Genomic DNA, 14,047 nt, shown 5'->3' on the forward strand with positions numbered 1-14,047 from the left:
AGATTCTACAAAAAGAGAGTTTCAAAACTGCTCAATCAAAAGGAGGGTTCAACTCTGTGACTTGAATGCAATCATCACACAGAAGTTTCTGAGAATGCTTCTCTTTAGTTTTTACGTGAAGATATACCCGTTTCGAAGGAAGGCCACCCGGTGGTCCAAATATCCACTTGCAGATTCTACAAAAAGAGTGTTTCAAACCTGAACTATCAAAGGAAGGTTCAACTCTCTGAGTCGAATGCAAACATCACGAAGAAGTTTCTGAGAATGTTTGTGTTTAGTTATGGGAAGTTTATCCCGTTTCCAACGAAATCCTCAGAGAGGTCCAAATATCCACTTGCAGATTCTACCAAAAGTGTGTTTGGAAACTGCTCCATCCAAAGGCATGTTCAGCTCTGTGAGTTAATCTCCATCATCACAAAGTATTTTCTGAGAATGCTTCCGTTTGGTTTTTATAGGAAGTTCTTTCCTTCACTACCGTAGGCCTCAAAGCAGTCCAAATCTCCATTTGCAGATTCTACAAAAAGAGTGTTTCCAATCTGCTGTATCAATAGGAATGTTCAACTCCGTGAGTTGAATGCAATCATCACAACGTAGTTTCTGAGAATGCTTCTATGTAGTTTTTAGGTGAAGATATTACCTTTTCCACCACAGGCCCCAAGCCCCCCAAATGTCCACTTGCAGATTCTAGAAAAAGAGTGTTTCATAGCTGCTCTTTCAAAAGGAAAGTTCCACTCTGGGAATTGAATACGAACATCACAAAGTAGTTTCTGAGAATGCTTTTGTTTCGTTTTTATGTGAAGATGATCCCGTTTCCAATGAAATCTTCAAAGAGGTGCACATATCCACTTGCAGATTCCAAAGAAAGAGACTTTCAAAACTGCTCTATCACGAGGATTTTTCAACTCTGTGAGTTGAATGCAGTCATCACAGAAAACTTTCTGAGAATGCTTCTGTCTAGGGTTGATGTGAAGATATACCCGTTTCCAACGAAGGCCTCGAAGTGGTCCAAATATACACTTGCAGATTCTCCTACAAGGGTGTTGCAAACCTGAACTATCAAAGCAAGGTTCAACTCTGTGAGTTGAATGCAAACATCACAAAGAAGTTTCTGAGAATGCTTCCGTTTACTTATGGGAAGTTTATCCCGTTTCCAACGAAATCCTCAGAGAGGTCCAAATATCCCCTTGCAGATTCTACAAACAGTGTGTTTGGAAACTGCTCCATCAAAACGAATGTTCAGCTCTCTGAGTTAAACGCAATCGTCGCTAAGAATTTTCTGAGAGTGCTTCTGTCTAGTTTTTATATGAAGTTCTTTCCTTTCTTACCATAGGCCTCAAAGCGGTCCCAGTCTCCACTTGCAGATTCTCCAAGAAGACTGTTTCCAAAGTGCTCTCTCGAAAGGAATGTTCAACTCTGTGAGTTGAGTGCAATCATCACAGAGTAGTTTCTGAGAATGCTTCTATGTAGTTTTTAGGAGAAGATATTTCCTTTTCCACCACAGCCCTCAAAGCCCTCCAAATGTCCATTTGCGGATGCTAAAAAAAGAGTGTTTCAAAGCTGCGCTATCAAAGGGAAAGTTCAATTCCGTGAGGTGAATGCAAACATCCCAAAGAAGTTTCTGAGAATGCCTCTGTTTAGCTTTTATGTGAAGATTATCCCGTTTCCAACGAAATCTTCAATGAGATCCAAATATCCACTTGCGGATCCCACAGAAAGTGTGTTTCGAAACTGCTGTTTCAAAGGGAATCTTCAACTCTGTGAGTTGAATGCAATCATCACAAAGAAGTTTCTGACAATGCTTCTCTCTCGTTTTTATGTGAAGATATTTCCTTTTCCACCAGAGGCCTGAAAGCGCTCCAAATGTCCACTTGCAGATTCTACGAAAAGAATGTTTCAAAACTGCTCTGTGAAAAGCAATGTTAAACTCTGTGGCTCGAACACAAACATCACAAAGCAGTTTCTGAGAATGCTTCAGTTTAGTTTTTCTGTGAAGATATTCCCGTTTCCAAAGAAATCTTCAAAGAGGTCCACATATCCACTTACAGATTCTACAAAAAGAGAGTTTCAAAACTGCTCAATCAAAAGGAGGGTTCAACTCTGTGACTTGAATGCAATCATCACACAGAAGTTTCTGAGAATGCTTCTCTTTAGTTTTTACGTGAAGATATACCCGTTTCGAAGGAAGGCCACCCGGTGGTCCAAATATCCACTTGCAGATTCTACAAAAAGAGTGTTTCAAACCTGAACTATCAAAGGAAGGTTCAACTCTCTGAGTCGAATGCAAACATCACGAAGAAGTTTCTGAGAATGTTTGTGTTTAGTTATGGGAAGTTTATCCCGTTTCCAACGAAATCCTCAGAGAGGTCCAAATATCCACTTGCAGATTCTACCAAAAGTGTGTTTGGAAACTGCTCCATCCAAAGGCATGTTCAGCTCTGTGAGTTAATCTCCATCATCACAAAGTATTTTCTGAGAATGCTTCCGTTTGGTTTTTATAGGAAGTTCTTTCCTTCACTACCGTAGGCCTCAAAGCAGTCCAAATCTCCATTTGCAGATTCTACAAAAAGAGTGTTTCCAATCTGCTGTATCAATAGGAATGTTCAACTCCGTGAGTTGAATGCAATCATCACAACGTAGTTTCTGAGAATGCTTCTATGTAGTTTTTAGGTGAAGATATTACCTTTTCCACCACAGGCCCCAAGCCCCCCAAATGTCCACTTGCAGATTCTAGAAAAAGAGTGTTTCATAGCTGCTCTTTCAAAAGGAAAGTTCCACTCTGGGAATTGAATACGAACATCACAAAGTAGTTTCTGAGAATGCTTTTGTTTCGTTTTTATGTGAAGATGATCCCGTTTCCAATGAAATCTTCAAAGAGGTGCACATATCCACTTGCAGATTCCAAAGAAAGAGACTTTCAAAACTGCTCTATCACGAGGATTTTTCAACTCTGTGAGTTGAATGCAGTCATCACAGAAAACTTTCTGAGAATGCTTCTGTCTAGGGTTGATGTGAAGATATACCCGTTTCCAACGAAGGCCTCGAAGTGGTCCAAATATACACTTGCAGATTCTCCTACAAGGGTGTTGCAAACCTGAACTATCAAAGCAAGGTTCAACTCTGTGAGTTGAATGCAAACATCACAAAGAAGTTTCTGAGAATGCTTCCGTTTACTTATGGGAAGTTTATCCCGTTTCCAACGAAATCCTCAGAGAGGTCCAAATATCCCCTTGCAGATTCTACAAACAGTGTGTTTGGAAACTGCTCCATCAAAACGAATGTTCAGCTCTCTGAGTTAAACGCAATCGTCGCTAAGAATTTTCTGAGAGTGCTTCTGTCTAGTTTTTATATGAAGTTCTTTCCTTTCTTACCATAGGCCTCAAAGCGGTCCCAGTCTCCACTTGCAGATTCTCCAAGAAGACTGTTTCCAAAGTGCTCTCTCGAAAGGAATGTTCAACTCTGTGAGTTGAGTGCAATCATCACAGAGTAGTTTCTGAGAATGCTTCTATGTAGTTTTTAGGAGAAGATATTTCCTTTTCCACCACAGCCCTCAAAGCCCTCCAAATGTCCATTTGCGGATGCTAAAAAAAGAGTGTTTCAAAGCTGCGCTATCAAAGGGAAAGTTCAATTCCGTGAGGTGAATGCAAACATCCCAAAGAAGTTTCTGAGAATGCCTCTGTTTAGCTTTTATGTGAAGATTATCCCGTTTCCAACGAAATCTTCAATGAGATCCAAATATCCACTTGCGGATCCCACAGAAAGTGTGTTTCGAAACTGCTGTTTCAAAGGGAATCTTCAACTCTGTGAGTTGAATGCAATCATCACAAAGAAGTTTCTGACAATGCTTCTCTCTCGTTTTTATGTGAAGATATTTCCTTTTCCACCAGAGGCCTGAAAGCGCTCCAAATGTCCACTTGCAGATTCTACGAAAAGAATGTTTCAAAACTGCTCTGTGAAAAGCAATGTTAAACTCTGTGGCTCGAACACAAACATCACAAAGCAGTTTCTGAGAATGCTTCAGTTTAGTTTTTCTGTGAAGATATTCCCGTTTCCAAAGAAATCTTCAAAGAGGTCCACATATCCACTTACAGATTCTACAAAAAGAGAGTTTCAAAACTGCTCAATCAAAAGGAGGGTTCAACTCTGTGACCTGAATGCAATCATCACACAGAAGTTTCTGAGAATGCTTCTCTTTAGTTTTTACGTGAAGATATACCCGTTTCGAAGGAAGGCCACCCGGTGGTCCAAATATCCACTTGCAGATTCTACAAAAAGAGTGTTTCAAACCTGAACTATCAAAGGAAGGTTCAACTCTCTGAGTCGAATGCAAACATCACGAAGAAGTTTCTGAGAATGTTTGTGTTTAGTTATGGGAAGTTTATCCCGTTTCCAACGAAATCCTCAGAGAGGTCCAAATATCCACTTGCAGATTCTACCAAAAGTGTGTTTGGAAACTGCTCCATCCAAAGGCATGTTCAGCTCTGTGAGTTAATCTCCATCATCACAAAGTATTTTCTGAGAATGCTTCCGTTTGGTTTTTATAGGAAGTTCTTTCCTTCACTACCGTAGGCCTCAAAGCAGTCCAAATCTCCATTTGCAGATTCTACAAAAAGAGTGTTTCCAATCTGCTGTATCAATAGGAATGTTCAACTCCGTGAGTTGAATGCAATCATCACAACGTAGTTTCTGAGAATGCTTCTATGTAGTTTTTAGGTGAAGATATTACCTTTTCCACCACAGGCCCCAAGCCCCCCAAATGTCCACTTGCAGATTCTAGAAAAAGAGTGTTTCATAGCTGCTCTTTCAAAAGGAAAGTTCCACTCTGGGAATTGAATACGAACATCACAAAGTAGTTTCTGAGAATGCTTTTGTTTCGTTTTTATGTGAAGATGATCCCGTTTCCAATGAAATCTTCAAAGAGGTGCACATATCCACTTGCAGATTCCAAAGAAAGAGACTTTCAAAACTGCTCTATCACGAGGATTTTTCAACACTGTGAGTTGAATGCAGTCATCACAGAAAACTTTCTGAGAATGCTTCTGTCTAGGGTTGATGTGAAGATATACCCGTTTCCAACGAAGGCCTCGAAGTGGTCCAAATATACACTTGCAGATTCTCCTACAAGGGTGTTGCAAACCTGAACTATCAAAGCAAGGTTCAACTCTGTGAGTTGAATGCAAACATCACAAAGAAGTTTCTGAGAATGCTTCCGTTTAGTTATGGGAAGTTTATCCCGTTTCCAACGAAATCCTCAGAGAGGTCCAAATATCCCCTTGCAGATTCTACAAACAGTGTGTTTGGAAACTGCTCCATCAAAACGAATGTTCAGCTCTCTGAGTTAAACGCAATCGTCACTAAGAATTTTCTGAGAGTGCTTCTGTCTAGTTTTTATATGAAGTTCTTTCCTTTATTACCATAGGCCTCAAAGCGGTCCCAGTCTCCACTTGCAGATTCTCCAAGAAGACTGTTTCCAAAGTGCTCTCTCGAAAGGAATGTTCAACTCTGTGAGTTGAGTGCAATCATCACAGAGTAGTTTCTGAGAATGCTTCTATGTAGTTTTTAGGAGAAGATATTTCCTTTTCCACCACAGCCCTCAAAGCCCTCCAAATGTCCATTTGCGGATGCTAAGAAAAGAGTGTTTCAAAGCTGCGCTATCAAAGGGAAAGTTCAATTCCGTGAGGTGAATGCAAACATCCCAAAGAAGTTTCTGAGAATGCCTCTGTTTAGCTTTTATGTGAAGATTATCCCGTTTCCAACGAAATCTTCAATGAGATCCAAATATCCACTTGCGGATCCCACAGAAAGTGTGTTTCGAAACTGCTGTTTCAAAGGGAATCTTCAACTCTGTGAGTTGAATGCAATCATCACAAAGAAGTTTCTGACAATGCTTCTCTCTCGTTTTTATGTGAAGATATTTCCTTTTCCACCAGAGGCCTGAAAGCGCTCCAAATGTCCACTTGCAGATTCTACGAAAAGAATGTTTCAAAACTGCTCTGTGAAAAGCAATGTTAAACTCTGTGGCTCGAACACAAACATCACAAAGCAGTTTCTGAGAATGCTTCAGTTTAGTTTTTCTGTGAAGATATTCCCGTTTCCAAAGAAATCTTCAAAGAGGTCCACATATCCACTTACAGATTCTACAAAAAGAGAGTTTCAAAACTGCTCAATCAAAAGGAGGGTTCAACTCTGTGACTTGAATGCAATCATCACACAGAAGTTTCTGAGAATGCTTCTCTTTAGTTTTTACGTGAAGATATACCCGTTTCGAAGGAAGGCCACCCGGTGGTCCAAATATCCACTTGCAGATTCTACAAAAAGAGTGTTTCAAACCTGAACTATCAAAGGAAGGTTCAACTCTCTGAGTCGAATGCAAACATCACGAAGAAGTTTCTGAGAATGTTTGTGTTTAGTTATGGGAAGTTTATCCCGTTTCCAACGAAATCCTCAGAGAGGTCCAAATATCCACTTGCAGATTCTACCAAAAGTGTGTTTGGAAACTGCTCCATCCAAAGGCATGTTCAGCTCTGTGAGTTAATCTCCATCATCACAAAGTATTTTCTGAGAATGCTTCCGTTTGGTTTTTATAGGAAGTTCTTTCCTTCACTACCGTAGGCCTCAAAGCAGTCCAAATCTCCATTTGCAGATTCTACAAAAAGAGTGTTTCCAATCTGCTGTATCAATAGGAATGTTCAACTCCGTGAGTTGAATGCAATCATCACAACGTAGTTTCTGAGAATGCTTCTATGTAGTTTTTAGGTGAAGATATTACCTTTTCCACCACAGGCCCCAAGCCCCCCAAATGTCCACTTGCAGATTCTAGAAAAAGAGTGTTTCATAGCTGCTCTTTCAAAAGGAAAGTTCCACTCTGGGAATTGAATACGAACATCACAAAGTAGTTTCTGAGAATGCTTTTGTTTCGTTTTTATGTGAAGATGATCCCGTTTCCAATGAAATCTTCAAAGAGGTGCACATATCCACTTGCAGATTCCAAAGAAAGAGACTTTCAAAACTGCTCTATCACGAGGATTTTTCAACACTGTGAGTTGAATGCAGTCATCACAGAAAACTTTCTGAGAATGCTTCTGTCTAGGGTTGATGTGAAGATATACCCGTTTCCAACGAAGGCCTCGAAGTGGTCCAAATATACACTTGCAGATTCTCCTACAAGGGTGTTGCAAACCTGAACTATCAAAGCAAGGTTCAACTCTGTGAGTTGAATGCAAACATCACAAAGAAGTTTCTGAGAATGCTTCCGTTTAGTTATGGGAAGTTTATCCCGTTTCCAACGAAATCCTCAGAGAGGTCCAAATATCCCCTTGCAGATTCTACAAACAGTGTGTTTGGAAACTGCTCCATCAAAACGAATGTTCAGCTCTCTGAGTTAAACGCAATCGTCACTAAGAATTTTCTGAGAGTGCTTCTGTCTAGTTTTTATATGAAGTTCTTTCCTTTATTACCATAGGCCTCAAAGCGGTCCCAGTCTCCACTTGCAGATTCTCCAAGAAGACTGTTTCCAAAGTGCTCTCTCGAAAGGAATGTTCAACTCTGTGAGTTGAGTGCAATCATCACAGAGTAGTTTCTGAGAATGCTTCTATGTAGTTTTTAGGAGAAGATATTTCCTTTTCCACCACAGCCCTCAAAGCCCTCCAAATGTCCATTTGCGGATGCTAAAAAAAGAGTGTTTCAAAGCTGCGCTATCAAAGGGAAAGTTCAATTCCGTGAGGTGAATGCAAACATCCCAAAGAAGTTTCTGAGAATGCCTCTGTTTAGCTTTTATGTGAAGATTATCCCGTTTCCAACGAAATCTTCAATGAGATCCAAATATCCACTTGCGGATCCCACAGAAAGTGTGTTTCGAAACTGCTGTTTCAAAGGGAATCTTCAACTCTGTGAGTTGAATGCAATCATCACAAAGAAGTTTCTGACAATGCTTCTCTCTCGTTTTTATGTGAAGATATTTCCTTTTCCACCAGAGGCCTGAAAGCGCTCCAAATGTCCACTTGCAGATTCTACGAAAAGAATGTTTCAAAACTGCTCTGTGAAAAGCAATGTTAAACTCTGTGGCTCGAACACAAACATCACAAAGCAGTTTCTGAGAATGCTTCAGTTTAGTTTTTCTGTGAAGATATTCCCGTTTCCAAAGAAATCTTCAAAGAGGTCCACATATCCACTTACAGATTCTACAAAAAGAGAGTTTCAAAACTGCTCAATCAAAAGGAGTGTTCAACTCTGTGACTTGAATGCAATCATCACACAGAAGTTTCTGAGAATGCTTCTCTTTAGTTTTTACGTGAAGATATACCCGTTTCGAAGGAAGGCCACCCAGTGGTCCAAATATCCACTTGCAGAATCTACAAAAAGAGTGTTTCAAACCTGAACTATCAAAGGAAGGTTCATCTCTGTGAGTCGAATGCAAACATCACGAAGAAGTTTCTGAGAATGTTTGTGTTTAGTTATGGGAAGCTTATCCCGTTTCCAACGAAATCCTCAGAGAGGTCCAAATATCCACTTGCAGATTCTACCAAAAGTGTGTTTGGAAACTGCTCCATCCAAAGGCATCTTCAGCTCTGTGAGTTAATCTCCATCACCACAAAGTATTTTCTGAGAATGCTTCCGTTTGTTTTTTATAGGAAGTTGTTTCCTTCACTACCGTAGGCCTCAAAGCAGTCCAAATCTCCATTTGCAGATTCTACAAAAAGAGTGTTTCCAATCTGCTCTATCAATAGGAATGTTCAACTCCGTGAGTTGAATGCAATCATCACAACGTAGTTTCTGAGAATGCTTCTATGTAGTTTTTAGGTGAAGATATTTCCTTTTCCACCACAGGCCTCAAAGCCCCCCAAATGTCCACTTGCAGATTCTAGAAAAAGAGTGTTTCATAGCTGCTCTTTCAAAAGGAAAGTTCCACTCCGGGAGTTGAATACTAACATCACAAAGTAGTTTCTGAGAATGCTTCTGTTTCGTTTTTATGTGAAGATGATCCCGTTTCCAATGAAATCTTCAAAGATGTGCACATATCCACTTGCAGATTCCAAAGAAAGGGACTTGCAAAACTGCTCCATCACGAGGATTGTTCAACTCTGTGAGTTGAATGCAGTCATCACAGAAAACTTTCTGAGAATGCTTCTGTCTAGGGTTGATGTGAAGATATACCCGTTTCCAACGAAGGCCTCGAAGTGGTCCAAATATACACTTGCAGATTCTCCTACAAGGGTGTTGCAAACCTGAACTATCAAAGCAAGGTTCAACTCTGTGAGTTGAATGCAAACATCACAAAGAAGTTTCTGAGAATGCTTCCGTTTAGTTATGGGAAGTTTATCCCGTTTCCAACGAAATCCTCAGAGAGGTCCAAATATCCCCTTGCAGATTCTACAAACAGTGTGTTTGGAAACTGCTCCATCAAAACGAATGTTCAGCTCTCTGAGTTAAACGCAATCGTCACTAAGAATTTTCTGAGAGTGCTTCTGTCTAGTTTTTATATGAAGTTCTTTCCTTTATTACCATAGGCCTCAAAGCGGTCCCAGTCTCCACTTGCAGATTCTCCAAGAAGACTGTTTCCAAAGTGCTCTCTCGAAAGGAATGTTCAACTCTGTGAGTTGAGTGCAATCATCACAGAGTAGTTTCTGAGAATGCTTCTATGTAGTTTTTAGGAGAAGATATTTCCTTTTCCACCACAGCCCTCAAAGCCCTCCAAATGTCCATTTGCGGATGCTAAAAAAAGAGTGTTTCAAAGCTGCGCTATCAAAGGGAAAGTTCAATTCCGTGAGGTGAATGCAAACATCCCAAAGAAGTTTCTGAGAATGCCTCTGTTTAGCTTTTATGTGAAGATTATCCCGTTTCCAACGAAATCTTCAATGAGATCCAAATATCCACTTGCGGATCCCACAGAAAGTGTGTTTCGAAACTGCTGTTTCAAAGGGAATCTTCAACTCTGTGAGTTGAATGCAATCATCACAAAGAAGTTTCTGACAATGCTTCTCTCTCGTTTTTATGTGAAGATATTTCCTTTTCCACCAGAGGCCTGAAAGCGCTCCAAATGTCCACTTGCAGATTCTACGAAAAGAATGTTTCAAAACTGCTCTGTGAAAAGCAATGTTAAACTCTGTGGCTCGAACACAAACATCACAAAGCAGTTTCTGAGAATGCTTCAGTTTAGTTTTTCTGTGAAGATATTCCCGTTTCCAAAGAAATCTTCAAAGAGGTCCACATATCCACTTACAGATTCTACAAAAAGAGAGTTTCAAAACTGCTCAATCAAAAGGAGGGTTCAACTCTGTGACTTGAATGCAATCATCACACAGAAGTTTCTGAGAATGCTTCTCTTTAGTTTTTACGTGAAGATATACCCGTTTCGAAGGAAGGCCACCCGGTGGTCCAAATATCCACTTGCAGATTCTACAAAAAGAGTGTTTCAAACCTGAACTATCAAAGGAAGGTTCAACTCTCTGAGTCGAATGCAAACATCACGAAGAAGTTTCTGAGAATGTTTGTGTTTAGTTATGGGAAGTTTATCCCGTTTCCAACGAAATCCTCAGAGAGGTCCAAATATCCACTTGCAGATTCTACCAAAAGTGTGTTTGGAAACTGCTCCATCCAAAGGCATGTTCAGCTCTGTGAGTTAATCTCCATCATCACAAAGTATTTTCTGAGAATGCTTCCGTTTGGTTTTTATAGGAAGTTCTTTCCTTCACTACCGTAGGCCTCAAAGCAGTCCAAATCTCCATTTGCAGATTCTACAAAAAGAGTGTTTCCAATCTGCTGTATCAATAGGAATGTTCAACTCCGTGAGTTGAATGCAATCATCACAACGTAGTTTCTGAGAATGCTTCTATGTAGTTTTTAGGTGAAGATATTACCTTTTCCACCACAGGCCCCAAGCCCCCCAAATGTCCACTTGCAGATTCTAGAAAAAGAGTGTTTCATAGCTGCTCTTTCAAAAGGAAAGTTCCACTCTGGGAATTGAATACGAACATCAGAAAGTAGTTTCTGAGAATGCTTCTGTTTCGTTTTTAAGTGAAGATGATCCCGTTTCCAATGAAATCTTCAAAGAGGTGCACATATCCACTTGCAGATTCCAAAGAAAGAGACTTTCAAAACTGCTACATCACGAGGATTTTTCAACACTGTGAGTTGAATGCAGTCATCACAGAAAACTTTCTGAGAATGCTTCTGTCTAGGGTTGATGTGAAGATATACCCGTTTCCAACGAAGGCCTCGAAGTGGTCCAAATATAGACTTGCAGATTCTCCTACAAGGGTGTTGCAAACCTGAACTAACAAAGCAAGGTTGAACTCTGTGAGTTGAATGCAAACATCACAAAGAAGTTTCTGAGAATGCTTCCGTTTATTTATGGGAAGTTTATCCCGTTTCCAACGAAATCCTCAGAGAGGTCCAAATATCCCCTTGCAGATTCTACAAACAGTGTGTTTGGAAACTGCTCCATCAAAACGAATGTTCAGCTCTCTGAGTTAAACGCAATCGTCGCTAAGAATTTTCTGAGAGTGCTTCTGTCTAGTTTTTATATGAAGTTCTTTCCTTTCTTACCATAGGCCTCAAAGCGGTCCCAGTCTCCACTTGCAGATTCTCCAAGAAGACTGTTTCCAAAGTGCTCTCTCGAAAGGAATGTTCAACTCTGTGGGTTGAGTGCAATCATCACAGAGTAGTTTCTGAGAATGCTTCTATGTAGTTTTTAGGAGAAGATATTTCCTTTTCCACCACAGCCCTCAAAGCCCTCCTAATGTCCATTTGCGGATGCTAAAAAAACAGTGTTTCAAAGCTGCGCTATCAAAGGGAAAGTTCAATTCCGTGAGGTGAATGCAAACATCCCAAAGAAGTTTCTGAGAATGCCTCTGTTTAGCTTTTATGTGAAGATTATCCCGTTTCCAACGAAATCTTCAATGAGATCCAAATATCCACTTGCGGATCCCACAGAAAGTGTGTTTCGAAACTGCTGTTTCAAAGGGAATCTTCAACTCTGTGAGTTGAATGCAATCATCACAAAGAAGTTTCTGACAATGCTTCTCTCTCGTTTTTATGTGAAGATATTTCCTTTTCCACCAGAGGCCTGAAAGCGCTCCAAATGTCCACTTGCAGATTCTACGAAAAGAATGTTTCAAAACTGCTCTGTGAAAAGCAATGTTAAACTCTGTGGCTCGAACACAAACATCACAAAGCAGTTTCTGAGAATGCTTCAGTTTAGTTTTTCTGTGAAGATATTCCCGTTTCCAAAGAAATCTTCAAAGAGGTCCACATATCCACTTACAGATTCTACAAAAAGAGAGTTTCAAAACTGCTCAATCAAAAGGAGGGTTCAACTCTGTGACTTGAATGCAATCATCACACAGAAGTTTCTGAGAATGCTTCTCTTTAGTTTTTACGTGAAGATATACCCGTTTCGAAGGAAGGCCACCCGGTGGTCCAAATATCCACTTGCAGATTCTACAAAAAGAGTGTTTCAAACCTGAATTATCAAAGGAAGGTTCAACTCTGTGAGTCGAATGCAAACATCACGAAGAAGTTTCTGAGAATGTTTGTGTTTAGTTATGGGAAGTTTATCCCGTTTCCAACGAACTCCTCAGAGAGGTCCAAATATCCACTTGCAGATTCTACAAAAAGTGTGTTTGGAAACTGCTCCATCCAAAGGCATGTTCAGCTCTGTGAGTTAATCTCCATCATCACAAAGTATTTTCTGAGAATGCTTCCGTTTGGTTTTTATAGGAAGTTCTTTCCTTCACTACCGTAGGCCTCAAAGCAGTCCAAATCTCCATTTGCAGATTCTACAAAAAGAGTGTTTCCAATCTGCTCTATCAATAGGAATGTTCAACTCCGTGAGTTGAATGCAATCATCACAACGTAGTTTCTGAGAATGCTTCTATGTAGTTTTTAGGTGAAGATATTACCTTTTCCACCACAGGCCCCAAGCCCCCCAAATGTCCACTTGCAGATTCTAGAAAAAGAGTGTTTCATAGCTGCTCTTTCAAAAGGAAAGTTCCACTCTGGGAGTTGAATACAAACATCACAAAGTAGTTTCTGAGAATGCTTTTGTTTCGTTTTTATGTGAAGATGATCCCGTTTCCAATGAAATCTTCAAAGAGGTGCACATATCCACTTGCAGATTCCAAAGAAAGAGACTTTCAAAACTGCTCTATCACGAGGATTTTTCAACACTGTGAGTTGAATGCAGTCATCACAGAAAACTTTCTGAGAATGCTTCTGTCTAGGGTTGATGTGAAGATATACCCGTTTCCAACGAAGGCCTCGAAGTGGTCCAAATATACACTTGCAGATTCTCCTACAAGGGTGTTGCAAACCTGAACTATCAAAGCAAGGTTCAACTCTGTGAGTTGAATGCAAACATCACAAAGAAGTTTCTGAGAATGCTTCCGTTTAGTTATGGGAAGTTTATCCCGTTTCCAACGAAATCCTCAGAGAGGTCCAAATATCCCCTTGCAGATTCTACAAACAGTGTGTTTGGAAACTGCTCCATCAAAACGAATGTTCAGCTCTCTGAGTTAAACGCAATCGTCACTAAGAATTTTCTGAGAGTGCTTCTGTCTAGTGTTTGTATGAAGTTTTTTCCTTTATTACCATAGGCCTCAAAGCGGTCCCAGTCTCCACTTGCAGATTCTCCAACAAGACTGTTTCCAAACTGCTCTCTCGAAAGGAATGTTCAACTCTGTGAGTTGAATGCAATCATCACAGAGTAGTTTCTGAGAATGCTTCTATGTAGTTTTTAGGAGAAGATATTTCCTTTTCCACCACAGCCCTCAAAGCCCTCCAAATGTCCATTTGCGGATGCTAAAAAAAGAGTGTTTCAAAGCTGCGCTATCAAAGGGAAAGTTCAATTCCGTGAGGTGAATGCAAACATCCCAAAGAAGTTTCTGAGAATGCCTCTGTTTAGCTTTTATGTGAAGATTATCCCGTTTCCAACGAAATCTTCAATGAGATCCAAATATCCACTTGCGGATCCCACAGAAAGTGTGTTTCGAAACTGCTGTTTCAAAGGGAATCTTCAACTCTGTGAGTTGAATGCAATCATCACAAAGAAGTT

The sequence above is a fragment of the Pan paniscus genome, chromosome X (genome assembly GCF_029289425.2).
Source record: "Pan paniscus chromosome X, NHGRI_mPanPan1-v2.0_pri, whole genome shotgun sequence".
In the NCBI taxonomy this organism is placed as follows: Eukaryota; Metazoa; Chordata; class Mammalia; order Primates; family Hominidae; genus Pan; species Pan paniscus.